Source organism: Heliangelus exortis, chromosome 9, assembly GCF_036169615.1.
Source record: "Heliangelus exortis chromosome 9, bHelExo1.hap1, whole genome shotgun sequence".
NCBI lineage: Eukaryota > Metazoa > Chordata > Aves > Apodiformes > Trochilidae > Heliangelus > Heliangelus exortis.
Window position 1 is genome coordinate 22550708 of NC_092430.1, and position 22146 is coordinate 22572853.

Genomic DNA, 22146 nt, shown 5'->3' on the forward strand with positions numbered 1-22146 from the left:
CAATTTTCTCCAACTGACAAGATGGAAAAAATGAAGAGCAAAAAAAACCTCACAAACTAAACCAGAAAATAATTAAAGGAGAAGTAAAATGCAAAGACAGACCCTGTTGCAGATAACAAAAGGGAAGAAACACTCAGAAGTTAAGGAAACTCTAGATTAAGGCCCATCCAAGTCCTCAGGGTAGGTTTTCCACTTAAATGAATTGCTCAAGATTTGGTTTTTGCTGGAGCTTCATGAGGATTTTTTCTAATTCTCAACTGGTTTTGCTCAAAACAAGATCTAGTTTATTACTTCCTCTTTTTTGAGATTTACAACTCTAAATCTGCCTCTCCACAGAAACTGGAATTCCAGTTATTCCAGCCCCATTATTTTATTGGACCCCTAGGTATGTATTTTTGAGCAGGCAAGTTAATTCACCAATTGTTTTGATGTTTTAATGAGAAAGTCTGCAGCTCCCTGAAGGATTAACTGCAGCTGGGAGAACAGGGATATCATGTTTTCTGTTTGGGTGACAAGAAGTTCCTGCTACATCTCTTGTCTACCATGTACCACGCTGCCATCCTGTCAGGCAACCTGCTCATCTGCACATCAGCTGGGGCTGCCAGCTCTGCTCTGCCTCCCAGCTTCAGTGACAGAGGATTCATCTGCATAGCTTACCCCCTTTTTTATTGCTCTCATCTTTTACATGTTGACTGCTCTAAGAAGATTTTATCACACCTTTTTTTTTTTTTTTTCTTTTTTCACTTTTCCACCCCAGTGTTGCCATTTCCCTCACTCACATCCACAGCCTTGTGAAACCACCAGTCCAGATAGATGGTATTTGGAGCTCAAACTCAGTGCTGTTTCTTCTACTGACTCCTCCTTCTCTGCAACACCACACATATATTTTCTATTTTCTTGCCCTACCTTACTTAAAAGGTCTCCAGCAGATCAGTCCCATCAATCAAGGTGTCAGGCTTCATTACTCATATGATAAAAAGGAAAGCAATCCTCTCTCCTTGCTTCTTGTCTTACACTGTCTCTCACCTTGTAGGACCAGTCAGGGACACAACTCTAGCTGAAAAAAAAACCTAAATCATTGCTTCTACCTTCAAAAAAGCCCTCTAGCAGCATACTGTGTTACTAAGGAGCTCAACAACTAGCTCATGGATGTAACAAAACCACAACCTAGAAACATTAATACTTCAAATTCCCATTGGTTTTCTACTTCTCTAGTAGTGTTTATTATCATTTACATTTTAGGTGTATTTCTCAACTGGGATAAAAAAAAAAGCTCCTTTGTATTTGCACCACTCTGAGGACTTCATCCATAACTGAAGTCCACAGTAATCTGTCAAAATAAAATACTATAAAAAGGCTGAAATACTTTTTTTCCTCACAAGTTAATCAAGAAACAAATCTACCTTGTTGAAGCTGTAATTTCAACATAAGCAGATGACCCCAAGAAATCCTCCTATTCCTTCTACTCCTGTCCTCCAACCAAATTTTCTGGGTTTGGCACTACTGCTTGGTGATTATATTCATTTTCTGGTGAACCATCTCAACCCTTCTCCAATAGCATTCTCTGAGGAATAGTGTATTTGCTTATGCTGATGTGGTTTTATTACACTTAGCAATATTTTTCAGTTATCTGATGTTACTAAATACAGACTAGATGGAGTGTGCTGGGCAGGTAGTGTGCATTAACCTCACTGCCAGAAAGAGGAAGAATTTCTTGTTGGAAGCATCAGGTGAAAGTGCCCTCGAGGCCCTGAAATCATGACTGGTGCTCTTAATATTTGCAAAAATATGAGTAAAAATACACACTAATTTCATTTCCCAGAGCTGCTTTGCCCAATAGGAACCATCTGCTGCTATTCATTGACTCCTATAAACCCTGATCCAAAGTTCATGGAGCCAGTGGCAATCATCCATCCTTTGTCTGCAATGGTCTTTGCACTAATCTGAAGCAGAAGATGAAATAAAGGATGTTAAAATGAGCTTTAACAACCTATAAAATTCCTCTGTTAAGCACTTTATGGCAAGCTATTATCACTGCACTTTAGATTCCTACAATGAGTTACTTTCTTAATAGCCTCCTGAGGGCATCCTAGAGGAGAGTCAATGGTTGAAAATTACACAGCAAACAAGAGATAGCTCCGAGTTGGCATCTGATATTCAGCAGCAGAGATGCAAATGGATTGTCTTGGGCTCTGCATCCTGAGATGCTTTCAGTAACAAGCCTGAACCAAAGTCAGAGAAGAATCAGCAAAGTTCCTCTCAGCCTCAGGTACCACCTGAATATTTCTGTCCTCTGAAAGTCTGTACTTGAGGCATTTAAATTACAGCAGATATAGCTGGCACAGAGCAACAGATTTGCACAAGGAGTAGGAGTAAAAACCCTGTGTTCTGGCCAGCACACCGTTACTCATCAGGCAGAGGCAATGGAAGTAAGGATGGAGTGAATCATCTAAGCTGCTCTCTAGGAAAACACAGGAATGTTCTGCACAGGCCATAACAACAACATATGTTATGCCAGGTCTTCTAGATGGACTTGGAGGTTAAGGGTTTTATCTGTAAGTAAATGTTAAAACTCACCAGCCAGAAAGCTCTTGTATGCCTTGAAGGGAGCAGACATTGATCAAAGCTCAGTCAGAGTTACAGACTCTTCAGAACATCACATTTTCACCAAGGAAATTTTGCCATTATTAGGGCAGACCATCCATCTGGAGTCAGATCTGCTCTCCTACAAAGATTACACTGGAAGTTCAACTGAAAGGCAGGTTGGTACCAGTACCAGCCACTATTTATTGCAGTTCTGGCTCATGTTTTGTAAATGGTAACCAGTGAGGAGATGCAGCATTATGAAGTGGAAGAAGAAATAGGATGACACTGCAATGTGCATAGATAGCTACTTGTCCTTAAATTTGGGGGAATTTACAGATGAAGTGCAACAAATGCTTACATGCAAAACATCTATTTTTTTTTCTTTAAATAATGCCAGCCACAAAGGTACATTTCTCTTTCAAGAACCTTCCAGAAAGTGTATTAAGCATAATGTTATTTGCTTCCAGAAATCTTTCCAGGACTCCCCTTTCTCATCCTATGTATCAGTTGTCAAACACCTCATTACAAGATAAGCTCAACTTCATTTCACAAATTGAGGAACAGCTGAATTAATCCAGAGCCCTGGGTAACAAACTGTAGTAAAAAATGGGATCTGGAGCTGCTTTTTATAATCCCATGAAAAACGTGTCTCAAAAAAGTATGACTAACTCATTTTCTCAGCAGCAACCTTTCAAACTTTAAGAAGTGAGCAATACAAAACCTAAAAATAAAAAGCAAGTGGTTATAAAACCTGGAATATTGCCAAATCTTGAGATACAAGATAAGAAAAGTAACACAAGAAAAAACATTTTTAAAAAACAGTGCAGCAGACAAATGATTTCATAGTCCACAGGAATTATTAATTTACAGAATGTTAGAAATATTTACTTGTTTAAACAAGCTACCTACTGGACAATTTTGGGTTGTCAGTGGGGTTTTTTAATACAATGCATCAGCTCAATCCCACTCCAAAATGTCACTTATTTTATTTAGGGAATAAATTGTAAACATGGTGCTCTCTTTGAAATCCTCTGCAACCCCCAGTTCTGCTACAAGAAATGCTTGAGGGGAGAACCCGTGTTTCAATTTTTATTAATGATTCCTCAAGTTGTTATAGAAACAACTATTCCTGCAATGTCTAGAGACATCAGCCTCTTTCATCTGCTCTTTCAGAGGAACTGGTTGCTGAGGTTACCTAACAATGGAGTAAGTTGTACATCCAATTCCCCCTTCACAAAGGCAGCACAAAACCAGGGCTCTGCAAGAGCACAATGCTCACTAAAGCAGCTCCTCTGCTTTATTTACCCTGTAAGAAAACACTGCTGATTTCTTCAAATACCTGTTGGCCACTGGAAGTGGAATCACTTCTTCAAAGGAGACACAAAACAAGCTTGAAGTAGGGAAAGTGAACACTTCAGTTAAAAACTTCAAATCTTATCAACACCTTAAGAACTTACAGCATTTGCTTGCTTCATTTTTAACTTTAGCAGGACACAAAGATACCTTGGGTAAGATCCTAAAGATTTACCTACACTCTACTACCTCTAGTCAGGAATAAAGCTCCTTTGGCTTTCAGGAGCAACTCCAGAGATGAGCAGAGAAACTAAGTGTATTTTTCAGACTTGTCTTTAGGACATTCTACCTGTTGTCAGCATCAAACACTATTGGGCTATTTCTTCTCTTCCAAATTTTCAAAGGGCACAAGAATTAGAGAAGAGAGCTGGTCATGCAAAAGAAATAAAGTGCTTTGTTACTGGGTCAACCTGCAAGAGCATTTGAAGAAAATGAAACTAAGCAGGGGTGAGAAATCAAGCAAGAGAGAAGGCAGCAAAGGCAAAAGAGGGAAAAGTTTGCTTTCATAATTATAAACAGATTTCAAAATGAAATCTCAGTTCACTACAGTCAAAGAGAGCTTTTCCATCAGTTTGAAGGGATCCATGACTTCACTCCAGACACTTATGAAGTGCAACCAGCTAAACCAACTACTACTTTTTTTTCATTTTACTTTAAATAATAAGAATAAAAAAAAAAAAGCAGAGGCACAGTAAATGAAAAAAATGTTTCTATCTGGCAAATCCCAGAACAGCAGCTGAATATAAATGAGGCAACAAATGACCAAAAGTGTACTAAAGAATTTTTCAGTAGGTTGGAACAAATCAAAAGTTTGTAGTCTCATTCCCAGTGATGTGAGTTTTTTTTTTCTACAACTAGGACTAGGGGGGGAAAAAAAATAACTAAAAAAAAAAAAAAAAAAAAAAAAAAAAAATCAGAGTTTGGTTGGGGTAGGTGTCTCACTGGGTGACTGAACAGTCTCAGTGGTTGACAAACAACTCCTACAGTATGGCTGTGAAGGACACACATGTTTGTGTGTTACACAGAACCACATTGCTTAGGAAGAGCCAATGTTTGTTTTGACACTGTTTATCTAAATCAAGTGCTTCATTCAGAATTTATAACTCGTGAAGGCTTTTTGCAATAAGGTCTCTACTAGTATTGTTTGGGAAAAAAATAGCTGTAAGTATACATTTTTTACTTCAGCTGGCTGACAATTTAATTTACAATGGTGTGTTATGCTTGGAATAGTTTATCACAAGTGGGATTTCTAACAGCTTTTAGACCACTACAAAGTGTTTCTGCACCTCCCTGGCCCTCACACTTGGCAAGTATGGCAGTAGTAATTCTGCACCCAACATCCATTCAGAAACATCTGCCTGGTAGAGTTTGTAGAGTTTTGTTCCAGCATGATAAACTTACAGCAGTACTGGTCCCAGTAAAAAAAGTACTGGAAGAACAGGGTGCCTCTATGCAATTAAAGGAATTGGGTTTATTTACAGTTTATTTATCCAAAGTCCTCAATTCTGTGCAGAAAGAAAGAGGTGGGTGAATTCTAAGATGAAGAAACAAATGTTTCATGCAAGACAGTTTTAGTACATTTGGTTTCAAAAAGAAAAGTAGTCTTTTCTCTCTGTAAACTTTCTCTATATGGATTATCTTGTTGCTCAGCATTTGTCCAGTCCTTAATACAAGCCACCTGCTACTTGTCACAGTGGCTAAAAACTCCACTTCAACACTAAGGAGTGTAATTCTCTATTTAGAGGTCTAAAAGATTATTTTTAAAAGCCTATTTTTCATGGAAGTGCTATAAAGAACACTCAGTAATTCCAAATACACGAGTTGCTCATCATTTCTGTGTATGTATCATTTCTGTGATTAAATCAGAAATGGCACATATGTCTAGAACTGGCAGGCTCCACTTACTGGAGGAAGGTATTAAAAAAATTAAATGCCTCAGCTTCATTATGCTATTCAGAGGGTGTTTTTGCCTCTTCCCCTTGCCAAACACAGTCTGAAATCTAGATTAATCTCATAAATCATTTCCTGTTGTAAACACCTGAACCACAGACTAGAAAGGAAATTCATCACAAGCTCTTCCCACCCATTGTAGCATCCTCCAGTTCCCTAATGGCAACATCTCAGGCTCCAAGAAGAGCATTTTCTTTAATGGTTATAGTTTAATAAAGCAGACATAATCCAGAAAAGCTTTCAAAGAAGATATCCCCTGGATAAGATCCAGGTATATTTCAGGTTTGCCCAATAAGAGAAAATTGTTTTCACTCTTACATGACAAAATGTATGATGAACCAGTCTTGCAAACCATCCCTCACCAGGATCTTACAGAGTTTTGACAGCATGCCCATAACAATTACACTCTCATCCACACTGCTGACTGATGAATACAAAGGGCTGGGAGTCCAGTGTCTCTTACTGAACTTTATTTAAACTCCAGGCAGCTATAGGATTGCCCTGGAGAGCTCCAGGAATTTCTCTCGTTTTACCTCTAGGCGTTTATCAATAGTTTTGAACCAGTAACAAGACTTTCACTGCCTTTTGCTGCTTTCTGCTCCAGACCATCAGGGACTTGGGGAATGCAGCTCTGCCAGAGCACTTGGCAAAATGGTACTGGGGCTGTTCAGCCAGCAAACAAAATCAGTGGGAGGCATGGGATCTCCAGAAGACACTGAGATATACAATAACTGAGTATCTTTCCCTGGTCCACAGGGTACAGGCTAGGTGCTCCACATAGGCTTCATAGGAGATAAACTCCTTTTTCTTAAAATAATTTCTGCTACAGAACTTCTTGCAGACTGGTTTGCAAACTCTCCAGTTTCAGTTCCATAAAGTGACTTCAGACTGGGGCCAGTAAAGCTGCTCCTGACTTCCAGTGATGGAAACAGAGGAAAATTTAGCAGGAGAGTTCACAGAAAGTTAACTGGCTGAACTTCCAGGCAGAGGATCTTTCTCCATTAGACTGTTACAGAAAACATAGAATTAAGACTAAAATGATCCCCTTGAGCACAATGTAGTCTGCAAGGCAACAGAGTGGAGACAACAGCAAGTGCTCAGCTCCAGCACCAAATCAGTTCTCACCATGATCATCCCCCAAACTAAATGCAAAAATAGCTGCCAGAGGACAGAGATTTATGCACATTTCACAGATGCTCCCCTACCCCTGCTGCATTCTCCCTTCATCCTTCCAATATTTTCTCTCCTTTTTCAATGGTCACTGCCAGGCCCTTGGGGTTTCCATGACTGCCAATGAGCCTGAGGAAGAGAAGAGGGGCTGTGGAGCATTGGGGTGGGTGACCCAAGTATCTAACTCCATTCTGGATGAAAGGAAGCCACTGGTCTGACAGACAGAGCCCCAAATGTCACAACAAATTCCTGGTTTTTGTATCAGAGTGCAGGGTGAACAATGAAGGTGGCTGCAGGGGGGCAGAAGGACAACAGAAGAGTCTGAAGTATTTATCTTTCTTGGACCTCCTCTTACAGTCCAGGACAGCCTTAAAAAACCTGCACCCACTCTGCTGCCACTCCTAGTGATAATCCCTGGAAAAATGCATAAAATTGTGTTCTAGAAGCTTCACATGCTACATTGAAGACAAGTGTTAGAAATTCCCACTAAAGTAAAACAGATGTTGGAATGCAGCTGGAACTAGGAGTTGCATCACAGCACAGCAATTATTGTGAAGGATTATTAAAAAGCATCTGGAAGACAATATTTTTAGAATTATGCTAAATTACTACATGATGAACATTAAACATTAATGTAGAGCAGAGCTGAAGGCTCAGTCTCTCATTCCTATGTCCTGTAAGATGTTTTTTTAAGCAAACAGATGATATGGGAAGATGTGTTTTGTGTTTTCTCTCAGTGCCAGACATGCAAGTGGATCTGATGGAGAAGAAAGTGTCTCACAATATTCCCTGATGGCTGCAGGCATGATCCAGAAACCAGGCCTTTAAGAGCATTTGGTTAAAACAGGAGTACTTTACAAATAAATCAAAAGCAAATCAAAGCTTTGGATAATTTTGCTTAGGATCATATTTACTAGTGCTGGGAAAAGCCTACACCACTCTTACTACAATTTCTTTGACTTATAGGACTACTGGAATTTAGAGGAAGGGGTAGCTTTGTTTTCTCTCTTTGCTTTTTTTTTTTTTTTCTTTTTAAAAAGTGATGCTGTAATTTAAATCCTGGTAACCTTGGAAACAGCCTCTCTCCTCAGATATGTCTGTGTCAATTAAAGTAATTGGGACACTCCAGTTAATGGTGTCTAGATTTCAATAACCAGGCTGGTGCTGAAGCATCAGTCCTAGAGGACTCCCAGCTGAGGAACAGATCCTCAAAAAAAACCAAGATTGTCTTAAAAAGGTTCCCCTCGGAATAGAACTTACAGAATTCCCACCTTGTAATACAGGTGGCTGGGGAAAAAAGAAATTAAGAAGCTGATAGGGATTGCTCACAGAATTTAAAAGCAGATTATTACTCCTCCTTTACTGAAAAAAGACTTATTTTTAAAAAAACAAAGGTTCACTACAATATTTTGAAAGTCACACAGCCACTATTTAAACACCTGGTTCAATAACATCCATCACCACCTTTCTGCACTCTCAGAAAAAGGTCTTGCTAAAGTATATCTTGAGATCTACTTCATCTCCCCCCCCCAAAAGTAAGCATTAAAAAGAAATTAAAAAAACAATCATTCTTCCAGAGAGCATGCTCACTGCTAGAAAGAACACTGCTAGTTAAAAGAAACAGATATTTTAAAAATACTTGCTTATTTTTTTCTGTATAATAACTTACTGTATGACAGAAAAATGATTTTTAGTTGATGCTTTTGGTTATTACACAGATGGTAAAGTGAATAGACCATACCTAACATATGCCCTTTCCATCCCTATCAATAGCACAGAAAGATTTAAGTAATATTTGGGAAAAGCTATCTAAATGATGATGATTTGAAACTATTATCATGTATTTTAGCTGTCACACATAATACTGGCAAAGAAAAAAAAAAGGAAAAGGAAAAAAAAAAAAGGTCAACCTTAAAGAAATCTTTATTAAAGATATACTTTAAGTTTTCAAGTCTTCTCTAGAGAAGCTGTAGGCTGAAAGACCTAAAACGATCAGAAAACAGGGTATGCAGGCCTCATGTGAGATGGGTAAGTTATTCTTTGATATTGTTAATAATGGAAAAAGAAGGGGAAAAAGCAGCCAAAGCAGTGCAGTAGCTGAGTCAAGCCCCAATACACACATTGACTGCCAGAAGAGGCATAAAAAGATCAGAAAAATCACAGTCCAGAATTGGGCACTACAACTGTTGTTTCAGACCCTTTGAGATTTGAAGCTATTTATGTAAGAACTCTGTAATGGAATATGGAACAACTCTATCAACAAAATTTAAAATGAGAAGCATACACGTGTAGAGTGGAAGAGCTGCCAAACTGGAGTTGGGACAGCTCAATTCTAGAAGGCAATTTTTCAGTTTAAAGCCTACAGTAAGCAAAATCCTGAAATATTATGCCTATAAACCAGTTTGGAAATACACTGTAATACTCAGTAAAAGGGGCAAAAATAATGCAAGTTTCAACTTGCTCCAGTTTACTATGGATTACTGTTTGAATATAGAAAACACATTCTAGCCACTGAAAACACAGACAGGAAGGTTTTCTGTGACAATTTATTATAAAGCTGGTGTATGTACCCTCACTCTTAACATATAAGCAAGGGTCCAGTTCTCCTTCCACTGAAGGAAGCTGAGTTTGACATTCCCACCAATGGCACCAGAATTGGCCTACAAAGCTACAGTTGCATGCAAACAGCTGCCTGACAATCACATTGCAGAATAAACAGAAAGCAAAAATTAATTTTTGGTAATTAGTTATATAGGCTTAAGTGAGATCAGCACTGTCTATTTTTTATTTGGTGAAGATAAAAATTATCTTTGTTTTACTGCCTTCATTTACATTAATAGATGCTGAACACTGTATCTTGCTCAGAAACATTTCATATTTTAGCCTGAATGCATACACCCAATTTCACCCTGAGGCAAAGTGATTTATTGGTGGTTTATTTTACTTATTCTACATTAAAAAAAATACAGTTATATTCTCAGCAGAAAAGAATTTAAGAATGGACTAAGTCCATTCAGTTGACCATCTCTAAGAGGCCCACTAGAGTGGATCATGCCAACCAGCCCTTCCAGAAACATCAGCAGAATTAAAAATACAATAAAAACTCCTGGAAATTTTCCAAGAAAAACAAGCTTGTTTGGTTTTATATCATTCCCTGAAATAAGTGTTTTACAGAATACACATGAGCTGAAATAAAATTCTGATGAAAGGTGGAGGGGGCATCCCTGGCCTGCAGTCACCCAGGAGGGACCATCTGGAGGGGCTCTGGACCCAGAAACCAGAGGATTTTTCTTCAGTCATAGAAGTGGGACACTTTTGGGAGACAGATGTCCCCTGCACCCAGAAGCCAAGCTGGCCAGGGCTTTGGAGGTACCAAGCTGCAGAGCCAGGGACACATCATGCTCTGCAACTGAACCTCTCTTCATTTTGTTGATGAGCACAACAGGAGCTGCAAAGATCATTGCAGATTTATTCAGCACCTGCCAGAGCAGGTGTCTTCTCAAGTTATATGTGTACTCTACCCATATCAGAAAAAGAGAGAGATCTGCAGGTCCAGAGACACTTGAATTTTGGTGCTCTGTTCTGAACTAGAGCAAGCTCAAAACAAACAACTCTGATCTTGAAAAGAAGCAGAGAACAGAAATGCTGGTGCCTGGCCCTCCCCACACTGTGCCACATTTTCTCTCGTGCTGTTTGCAAAGGCATCCACAATCTCAGCCCTCACTGTCTCTAATACTCAGTATTTTACTCACTCCAAACCAAGCAGAGGATGATGAAAACTCAGGAAACACGACGGTGCCAACAGAAAATCTGCAGCACCATTAATTGCTACATGAGTACATCAGAGCTGTCATGAGCAGTGACATGCCAGGCATAACAAGCATCTCCAAAGTCAAACTCCCAGTTTCTCTCTGCCACAGAATAAAGGATGATGCTGACAGATGGGCAGAGTTAAGCAAGTCTTGCGGCCAAAATCCCAGATAGATGACTTGCTGCATTTCACTGCCAAGACCAGAACCTTAGTTTGTATCAGTAACTGCTAAGTTTCTAGCTTCAGCCAGGAAAAAAAAACCAAAACATCTATAAGAAATTAATGTTATAAATAATAAGAATAAAACCAAAAGTATTATCTGCTCTCCTGGCTCCTTTTCCTAGTTTTCTCCCCTGGCTCCAGGATTATTCCCCTCTGCCTACATAGTCCCAGATCCACATAACTACAGACCTCTCATTCCCCATCAGTTAACACTGCTAACCCACCTAAGTTAAAATTCCTCTTTTCCCTTCTATCCTGCTATTTTTTATCCTCTCCACCTGAACTGGCATGTACTTTAATTCTGCCTTGCTTACGGGGCACCAGTTCACTGGACAGCCAGGTTCACTCCTGCCTCCACCCCAAAATAAGAGAGAACAGAAGTTGTCTGTGAAGCCCAGCATCACTTCTACTGGAAGGTGATCATTTCTCATTTACATCATGATGACAGCACATCACTTGCCAAAACTGTATTGAAGCTTCAAAACATGCTTGGGGTGCATGCAGTCAGGAGGGACCTTGCCAGACAGATCCATCATGTGTGACATGGGATTTTACCACATTGCTGCAGCTCCCCCAAATTCTGCTGGGTTTCAGGTTCAGGCATCTCACCCTGAAGTTCCATTGTTTCTCATTAAGAGTTCCCAGTGATTCCAGTAGGAGCTGCAAGTATCTAAGAATCAAGAAGATGCTCTGTTTTATTGGTGTTAACTCTGCATCAAGCCTCACACCCCTCCCTAGAAGTCACCAGGGCTGAAAAGGCTGTAAGTCAGGGTCATTTCAGACAAAATCTCTTCAAGGATTTGAAAAACTCCCTGCTATTTTTAGAAAATTGCATTTTAAGCTTCAATCTATTCCAAATAATATGAAAACAATGATTTACTGAAGTGTGAGAAAGAGGGAGATCATTACAAGCACACTACTGCCAACCAAAACACCAAGAGAGTTTTCAAGTGTTTTTTATTAGCAACTTGTCCAGACTTAACTTTGCTAGTTATAACCACCTGGTTAAACTGAAAACAATAATACATTTCAGCTAAAAGAGAAACCTGAGCACAGCACATACCCTATTGTTACATGCAGTGGATCAATAAACCCCTCCCAAGGTTTAATGGAGTTGTTGCAAGACTCAAAAGCAAATTTTGAAAGCAGTGGGGTTTTTAAACCACAGAATTTTGCTTTCTTCATTGTCCACAGAATGGGCTTTTAAGAGCATTTCTCCATACAGAGGAGATTCTTTATAAAAGGAAAACACAAAATTCAGAAGAGTTTGGGGTTTTGTTGGTTCTATGTTTTTTTGGTTTTTTTTTAATAAATGCAAAAGAAAAAATAATCAAAACTATTTATAACATTCAGTCCATAGATGTGTTAGCTGAGGAAAAATCTCTGCCCATAGACATAAAACAAGCAAAGCAAGACAAGGAGAGAGACACAAAAAACCTCAGGTGTGTTAGGGAATCCTTTAATAGAATCATAGCCCATCTGCTCAGAAATACAGACTGTAGGGTCAGTCACCTGTTCTTCAGTAAAAAAATTAAAAAGCCATGAGGCTTTCTACAACAATCCTCATGTGAGAAGTAAGAAAACGGAACGGAAAAATGTAATTTTTAAGGAAAAATCTTTGCCGTATTAGGCAGCAGTGGTTCAGCATCTGTTAAGACATATGAAGATGCTTTTCTCCACAAGTGTAGACTTTACATGAACTACTTGTGGGGTTTCTAGATGAATACTAAAGCAGTCACTCTACACTTAAGCATCTATTAGCCAGAGGAGCTAGAAAAATCAAATCATGATACTCTTAAGATCATCCACCAATGTCCTGTGGAAAACCAAAATGACACCACCACCCCCCAAGTGATGTTCCTTGCTGTGGAGTCTCAGCACAACACGTGTTCTCCTGCAACAAAAGTGTTGTCAGCTTTTCTATCCCACCCTGCAGTTGGCTTGAGGCTTCACTGCCTCCATTTGACGTGGGCCTGATGTGCAACTGCGTCAGACTTTCCTCCATGTCAATCTGTGCATATGGCACTTCTGATCACTGAGACCTATTTTTGCCATCTAAAAGCTGGCTGCAGATTGCAACCATAAAAATAAAAAAATTAAAAAAAAAAAAAATAAATGCTGGTTTTGAGCTCATTTTCTTCCGTGCAATTTGCCGAGACGCTGTGCTCATATTCTCCAGAAAAAGAAAATAAACCTGATGCAGAGTTTAAATGTAGCTACACAGAGCCTTCAAAAAGAGGGTATGAGAAGAAAAATGCAATTATTCTCCTGCTAGGCTGGGCACAAGCAGAGATGGGGCAAGTGCTCCAAGAAAATATTTCTCTGGTTCTGTTGGTGGTTACACTCAAAAGCCATTGCTTCCTTAATAAGGGCTGTTGATTCTTTAAGGCCTAGAGAACTATATAAGGTATCTATAGTTCTCAGGTTCTCTGAGGAAGCACTTAGGTATTAATCCCAAAGAGCTGAATGACAGGAATACAAGAACAGGACAATCTTTTCTATTGGAAGGACCAGGCCAGAGGACTTGACACTCTTTAACATTTGGCTTTTCAGATCTTGAATTGCTGGCACAGCAACAAGTCCTTCCTGGCTTGAGAAGGAGATGAAGTGCTTCACACATGCTCTCCCAAATTTCTATACCAACTTCAATCATCCTCCAGTGCAATAAAATGCAATGCAGAAGACACATGTTCTACAGGAGACTGCAACATGCCCTGGCCCACGTCCTAGGGGCTATCAAAGCCACCAACCACTGAGCCACAGAGCCCATGCCAACATCTTGCAAGATTAAACACAGAAAGGAAGGAAAGATACTGCAGTAGATGAAGGACTACCCTGAGCTGCACTGGCAGCAAAAGAACTTCAGAAAGATGCTGGATTCTTCCTAAATAGTGCTGAAGAAAGAAGGGCCACCCCATCCCTCAACTGTGATGCCAACACAACAGCATTGGAGCAATCTCTGGCCACTCTGCTCTCATAAAATAAAGTGATTTATTTTTCTTTTCCCCAGGAAGGTGAAAAATATAAGAGAGGAGCCCCATTGATGTGGATTCTGGGTAAGTGTAATAAACCATCCCTTTGTCCTCATGCCTCAGTGTAAAGCTGTCATCATCTAATTTGGCCAATAAATAATTAGACCATCATTAGGAAGAGAGTGGCACATTTGTGCAAGGAGGATGCTAAGTAGTTGTATACTAGTTCTTCACCACTACTAGGTTAAAAAAATCCACCAGGCTTCCTGTCAGCACTGGATGTGGTTAACAGTGACCATGCAGAAAACCTTTGAAGTGGTGACAGAAATACAGCCTCCCTAGAGCCAAAAAATAAATATGACCTGTTTGGAACTCCTAAGTCAGGAAATTTGATATTGGAATGAACAAGCCCAATAAAATAAATCAGGAGATAGTTACTAAGTACCTGTGTCAGGATAAAGGGCAAATGAAACTCTGGGCATTCTACCCAATGAACTGTGCAGACAGAATGCACTGCACTGCAGAAATGTTTGTGCAAGGGAAGTGGACTCCAACCTCCACTCTGATGAGCCATAGCTCAAGCTGATTCAAGTCCTGAATTCCAGAAAACAAAGCTATCCTGATGGTGTATCTTCATCTGGTTATAAATTTCAATGTGCTATACACACTTTCCACTTGCTATTTTGATATCTCTATTAAAAAGAAAAATATACTGGCACTGAATTTGCATTTTTGAAAGCTTATGTAAATGAATATTCATAAAGAGGACATTTTTTTATTTAGACAGTCTTTATTTTTAAGGGTGAAGCATGTGGAAAAAATAGTTCTTGGGATAAACTAACTAAACTCTGAAAAGTCATGGAGTCCACTAACCACCCATCTCAGTTTTCACTACAAAAGCACCTATGTAGCATACCACAAAGCAGACAATTTTTTTTTTATCAAGATGAATATTCACAATAAAAATGTTTATCTAATATTACATAGGAATTTTGAGAAAACAGGAGGAATTGCTGACAAAAACTCAGTTGGGACTCTTCTGAATGGATAACTAAAGTTTCCTTTGAAATTTCAGTAAGTTATGTTACCCTTCATACACTTTTCCAAATTGCTGGTTAACTTTATCCATATTCCATGGTAGGATTGATGGCATTTCAGCTGTCAAGGAATTGCTTTTATTTGCAAGCCCATTTTCTAACAGAATTAGATGAAACCAAAAGAAAATGTTTTCAGTGAAATTGAATTAGTTGCACAACCCCAAAAATCCTGAGCTATTTATTCTCCTATACAGTAGTTCATCAGCTCTACAACTCTTGGCTTTATTATGCACTTGTCAGAATAAATGATAATGCCAAGTGGCTGGCAGGATAATGAACAACTGCCATGATAAATGGATCATCACACAAAGCCATCTGAAACACAAAGATGATGACGAGAGCAACATTTAGAGCTACACCTACAGTTCCTTTTTTTTTTTCCCCCCCCATGTGTTGTGCAATGCTCTTCCACCTCAGATTTCCTTGGCTGGAAGATGAAACAAATTATGGTTGAATTCTCCAAAATGTGTAAAGCACAACTCTGCTGCAATCTAGACAGAATTGTGTAGTCATGCCACAAATGCATTGTTAATAGAGTCACTTATTTCAGTTATTAAATTTGCCCTCTGATGAGCATCTATGTTATCTGCTCTCAGCAGACTCCTTCCTGTTGCTTCACACAACACCTAAAACTAAAGGAAAATTATTACAAGTGCAGATTGTTGCTTTACTATGCCAAGGTCAAAAGCAATTCCAAATTTAGCTCCCAAACACATTAATATAATGCCACCTTCAAGTTGATGAAAGCAGAAAAATCAGGGATGAGATTATTTAGTTGAAGTCTCTACTTCTTTGACTGTGCAAAGATCCAGTAGTGTTCCCTGGAGATTCCTGCTTGGAAACCATCCTTATTTATAGCAGTACCACGATGAGCAGTCAGGGCTATTCAGTAAAGCATTACACACACATTCAATAATATGTTCCAGTTCCATAGGGTACAAAGATGCATGAGGAAAAAAAAATGTTCATGAGGTTTAACATCATATTGAGCAAGATTTTTTTTTTTTTTTGCCTCTCACTTCAAATAAATTACATTTGCAGCTTCTGCCTTATTTCCAGCATAAATGCAACACTGGGATCTAGAGGTCATACTAAGAGTTGAAGGGGAATGGGGGAAAGAAAAACAAAAAGGAAAAAAAAATTCCCACTTGTACCTGCATGAAGATTTCAGGTAGGGGCAGGGGTGTAGGAAGAAAAGATGGATGGACCAGCTAAAGACTTGCTCAGGAAGTCTCCACTGAAATGGAGAACTTCCCATCCCCCAGTTAGCTTCCATGTTACGTACACTACCAGCATTTCTAGTATTCACATGTGAAGTAAATGATCTAAGACATGGAGCATCTAATGGGTCAGCACTGGCTCCCCTAACTCCTGTCTTTCCTGAGGTCCCAAAGTGTATGAGATCACAGTGAAAGAGCACAGATTCAGGTCAGCAATTCCTAACACAAAAGCTGTGCTGGCAGTGTGGGTAATAGTGAGAAAAGCAATTGCCCATGAACTCCTGGTGAATGAAAAGCAATTAGATTTCACAAAAAAAGGAAACAGTTAAAAATAAGTTTTCTTTAAAAGGACAGCACAGACAATTTCTGTCACTTCAGTGCCTTACAAGTTGCACACCCTCAGAATCTCTCAAACAAAAGTCTTAAAAACAAGAGTAAGCACTTTTATTCCAGGTAGCCAAGAAATAAATTTGGCCTTTTCAACTTTGGTTGTACTTAGAGGAGGTTATTCAGAAGTACCTGAAAAAGCAGAAAACAATTTTGAAATAACTGGATCTAAACTTTAAGTCACTTGTCAGGCTTGGAAGGCAGCAAGGACAGGAGAAAAATGAACAAGGAAAATAAGAAGTACAAATGATCAAGATACTTAATAAAAATGAAAGAATTTCAAAGAATGCCAGGGCTAGCACCTGCAGAGACCATCTTATCTACAGCTGCCTCTTCCTTCACAGGAGAGGTGACAAAGTAGAAATGACAGATATCTACCTAGACAAATAAAAGCTGCACTTTTTTTAAGCAGTGTAATTCAGTGTTTCCTTAATACTGCAGGGGTAGGGGAAGGGGGGCACCTAAGAACAAGCCCAAAAAATGCCATTTAAGGCTCAGAGCTTTGAAACACACAGGTCTGGAATTCAACCAGCTTCCATAGGTTATTTTACATGTCCAACAAAACACACTGTAAGCAAGGGCTATTTTCAGAGAACACCAACTTTCCCAGTAAACAGGACAGGATTTCCAAATTGTTATTCATCTGAAAATTTACAAGAGCAAGGGAAGTCATTTTAGGAAGCAACTGTGCCCAGTGATGCTGGGAAATGACAGCAGGGGATGACTGAACAGAGTAGAGCTGAAAACCTGCAGTGCAGGGCTGTAGTTGTTGGGGTTTGTACTGTACAGTTACAATCATGTCAGAGATGCTAGAAAGCCTTCTGAGCAGACAAAATTTAAGCATGAATTGTTAACTCTTCCTTTGCCCAATTATTATGTTAACATTTGTATAAAGTTCAGATTTTTTTTCTTCTACAGTTAACTTCTATACTGATCAGTATCCAGAAGTAATACTAAATTTCTGTTTATACCACAACTTTGAGATTAAGAGTGTTATAGTTTACATGCCCATTTTACCACTGAAATACTACCAGAGCTGCTGGGATTGAGATTTTTCAAGTGGCTTCTAGGGCAAAACCTTGTGTTCCAGATGACACCACTGGGGCTGTACGTGCACACAAAATAGCATGAACAGCATCAACACAGACAAGTTTGATGCTAGGTGTGTGATAGAAATGAAACTCAATTTCTCTATCATTTAAACCTAGAACTCATTCCAATCCAACTTGGAAGATACTTAAAATTCTCTGGGGAAATTTGTAGCTTCTGGTTTAGTTTTTCAAGGCTCAAAGTCACTCTAGCATTTGAGACCTTTGATAAAAACAGAGAAATATCAGCCAAAAATTGAAATACAACAGCCACATTATTCCATAGTTTATCAGCTGTGAGAGTCCATCACTGACTTAATATTGTAAAAAAAAAAAAAAAAAAAAAAAGTGAAACTGAGAAACTGAGGTACCCTTAACAAATACTTCGCCATCTCCTGTCCTGCTTCCTCCTCATGTTTCAGGCACAGATAGTTCTTACTTCATAGGACCACTGAAGAAATAGAACAAAATCTTTCTTTTTTTTTTTCCTTTATTTCCTTGTATTATTCCCTTTCTAACTCATGCTTAGCCACACGACAACCACACAACCAATGCTTAATCTGGACTGCTCAGCATTACAGAAGTCAATCACATACACACACACACACACACACACACACACACACACACACACACACACACACACACACACTCTGTTGTTCAATGTTTGGTGATCAGATACTTTAGGACTTATATTTGTGAACAGTTTTGCATTTTTAGGGTGGGAAAAAAAAAAAAAAAGAATAAAATCCTACACACCTGACATCTCAGCAAGAGCCAGCCAGACAAAAAACAACCCTCGTACTGCAACCTCCCGGGGGAAATCTTTGTTCCTTTTAATACTTGTTCAGTCAGCTGTCTCCATGAATGACAAGGTTTTATCTCTAATGTGAATGGCTTTGAAGGCTACTTGCATTATCCATTCTTCAGCAGATGCTGCTGAAACCACAGGGTTGCAAACTTATAATTAAATCCAGCTGCCACTGCTGTGAGTTGTTATATCGAAGTGAGCAGCAATGCCTCGTGGTTGCTGGCAAGATTCTGCCTCAATTTCTAGACAATGTAATTAACTCTTTTGCCCCTTTTAGATGAAATAAACATCAGCACTGAAGAATGCTTGTAAATGACTGTAAAATAGTATTTATGGAGAAGAGTTGTACTGCAGTCATTACACCTGAGAAAACAGATTTCTAGGTGGATGATTGATAACAAATAGCTTCCCCCTTAAAAGCACTGAGAGGGCACCCAAGGAGACACAAGGCACAGGATGGAAGGAATTTCCTGTAGGAAGGAAGTACAATAGAATACACATTAAGAGATCTGCTCTTAAGCCTGAAAATGCAGCCTCTGAAGTGAGTATCAAGAACCAGGCTGAGAGAAATGCAGGCAAGGAACCAGAGATCTCCTTCAATGCTATGATTGTTTCTTCAAGGCCATTGTCCATGTCTTAAATGAGGACTGAGATACAGTTCTGTCTGAATAGCTGCATATGCACACTTCTAGAGGTATCCTTGTTTTCTTTTAGTCAAAACCCATTCATATCCATGTGCCAATAAAGTCTTTAGATCAACAAAAATAATTAGCTACCTAAATATTACTTTTAGTCCTTGAAGTGCTGCTCGAGAAGGCTCCATTTCCTCACTTTGATAGGAAGCACTGCAATGACAATGCCTAAAAAACATTTTATGGGAATAAAAGCCATCAACAACATGACAGACTAACACCACTGAAGCAGAAAGCAACAGTCAACTGAGCTTTGTTTGTGAAGAATCCTACGATTTGCACCTCTTTTGAAAACACAGCCACTTCTGAGAAGTGAGAAAGCACAACAGAAAACCCAAGCACCTGACCTCAGACTCCAAGCAGAAGATTAAAGAAAGCCTAGAGCTATCTGTTACTGTGCTGCAGAGCAACCACCTCAAAATTCACCCTGCAAAGTACAACAAAAAAGAGAGTCTGCCAATTGGCAGTTAAATCCTTACAGGTTTTGGGGTGTTTTTTGTTTGTTTGTTTGTTTGTTTGTTTTTTAGCATACAGGGCTATATACAAACTGCATGAACTGGGTGTCCTGCCCCTGTACTTTGGGCTATTTCAACTCACCTTTAGTACCTGACCTGCTTGGCTATGATCTAGCTTGGACACCTTTGCACTGCAGGCTGGATACCCAAAGGAATTTCTCCATGGTCACACAGAAACAAGGAGTCATGAAAGAGACTCCCCATGTTTCTAGAGACTCAAAGTCTGCTCACTCACCTTTTAATGATAGGGATGTTGCAAGTACCTCTCCAGAGGGTTCAGCTTTGCTAAGGATTCCTCCCACATCTCCTGCACTAGCATCAAATAACTGTGAGCAGTCAGCAAGCAAGTTTTCTTCTGTTATTTTCCACTTCTGCTTTTTGCAGCAAGTACAAAGCAAACAGCCTTTTGTTCCGAAGGCAATGAGAGTGAATTTGCTTTCAAGTGGTTGTTCTTAGGTTCATTTACTTTTGACATATTTGCTGGGTATTTCACTACCACTGTGTCTCTACCTGTTGCTCTGCACTAATGGCTGAAGCCCAGGCACTCCAGAGCATCTCAGGCAGATGGGCTGATTATATCTTGTCATACCTAGGTGAGAGCCAGTCATGATTTTTCAATCAGTGTTTTACTATTCCCATTTGAAAATGACAAAGCTTTTATACCTCCTCACTTTTTAGAGGCTACTTTGAAGGGCTTTTCAGCTGTAGAGGTTCTTATCTCACTGATGCTGAAGTACAGAAAACACTGGCAAAGACTCAGGGTGTGTGAAGAGGGAAGTGAATGCAGGGGGAATGGCAAAGATGAAAGAATGGAAAGGGTGGAACAAGTCATGCTTCCAGTTCTCTTAATCCTTCATAGGATCTTGCTTGCAACTGGAATTAATCTCTGAATCAACTGTTATCCATCATTAGAACAGATAATGTCATTTTATCTTAACCATGACTTTTTTTGAGAGAGATTATAGATAGCTTGGAGCTTCTGAGGTGTTCTCTGTTACATTTGTCTTTTTCAAGTTTCTGCACAGAGTACTTCTAATTCATCCTCAGTTTTCTAATCATCTCCAGCTTGGTGACATTTTATCTTTAGGTTCCACCTTACATTGTTATTAATTTGTGATTATGTACGTCTATAATTTATTATTCAAACCACAATCTGTTTTCAGTGTCAAGATACCTATCAGTTGCCAAAGCACAGAATGCAGAAGACAGAGTAGAGAAAGTTATATTACCATAAGACCAAACTCAGAAGGCATTATTCTAGGACAGTAAATGACTGTTTTGATAGAACTACACGCAGGGTTTGACATTGTACAGTAGAAAGACATTTTAAAAAATTACTTAATTTAGTATTTTGTTTCCTTTTAAAACATTTAAAAGTCTAATGTGAAATCTATATGCTATATTAAGGCTTAGAGAGGAAAAAATAATCAAGCAGCTTATATTTGTTTCTCAGGTTTTCAAGGCAATTAAGTCACTCAAGTGCTGAAGGTCTCCAATTATCCAGTGAGACCAGAATCTGTTAAAAGGTTCTACCAGAAGACTTTACCGTGGCTAAAGTTTCATTAAAGTTGATAAACTAATTATGGACTGAAAGAGCAAGACACCAGTGTTTTTCCCTTTTTCCTTCAAGTAAGACAGGATGAAATCGATTGGTTCTAAGTAGTGTAGGACATTACAGAAAAAAACAATCAATTTGGTTCACTAACTATAAATAACTTCTCTGATTAATATACTAATTTTAAACAGCAAATGTCTGTCAGCATGCTTTCACTTGCAAATACTCCTGATTAAGCACAGAAAATTGCCTCAAGCATTTTGTTTATATAAAATCCTTTATAAACTCGATTTTTATCCAAATTTGCTCCTGACAAAGCATGAATTAAAATTGTGCAGTAAAAACAAACAAACAACAACAAAAAAAACATCCACTGTTTCCTACCACAAGAACTAGAAAAGGATACTAAAGTACTAAGTAAATAGCACCTCTCTAGTGATACTTCCAGGTTACTAGAAGTGAACAAGAGTCCAGCTCTTATGACAGGCTGAGGGAAGAGCTGGCTTTGGGACTGTATTTTTCTTGAGTTCCTGGGAACTCCCACTACTTGGAGCTGAATATCCCCATCCCACTATTTCAGTTGATTCCTGCCCTAATACTCTTCCAAATTATGCAAGTATTGTCTGTCTTTTTGAAGAATTACATGGTTCTGAATGGATACGAGATCTGAAATGTTGAGGTTTTTTTACTTACAAGGACCAGATTAAATTCCTAATT

The 22146-nt window shown here is 39.0% G+C and overlaps 1 protein-coding gene across 4 annotated transcripts in view; it reads right to left on the minus strand.

The window, feature by feature from the left end:
- Positions 1-22146, minus strand: part of LOC139800035 (multiple epidermal growth factor-like domains protein 6) — a 188025-nt gene that overhangs the window by 144095 nt on the left and 21784 nt on the right. The gene's annotated exons all lie outside the window — the stretch shown is intronic.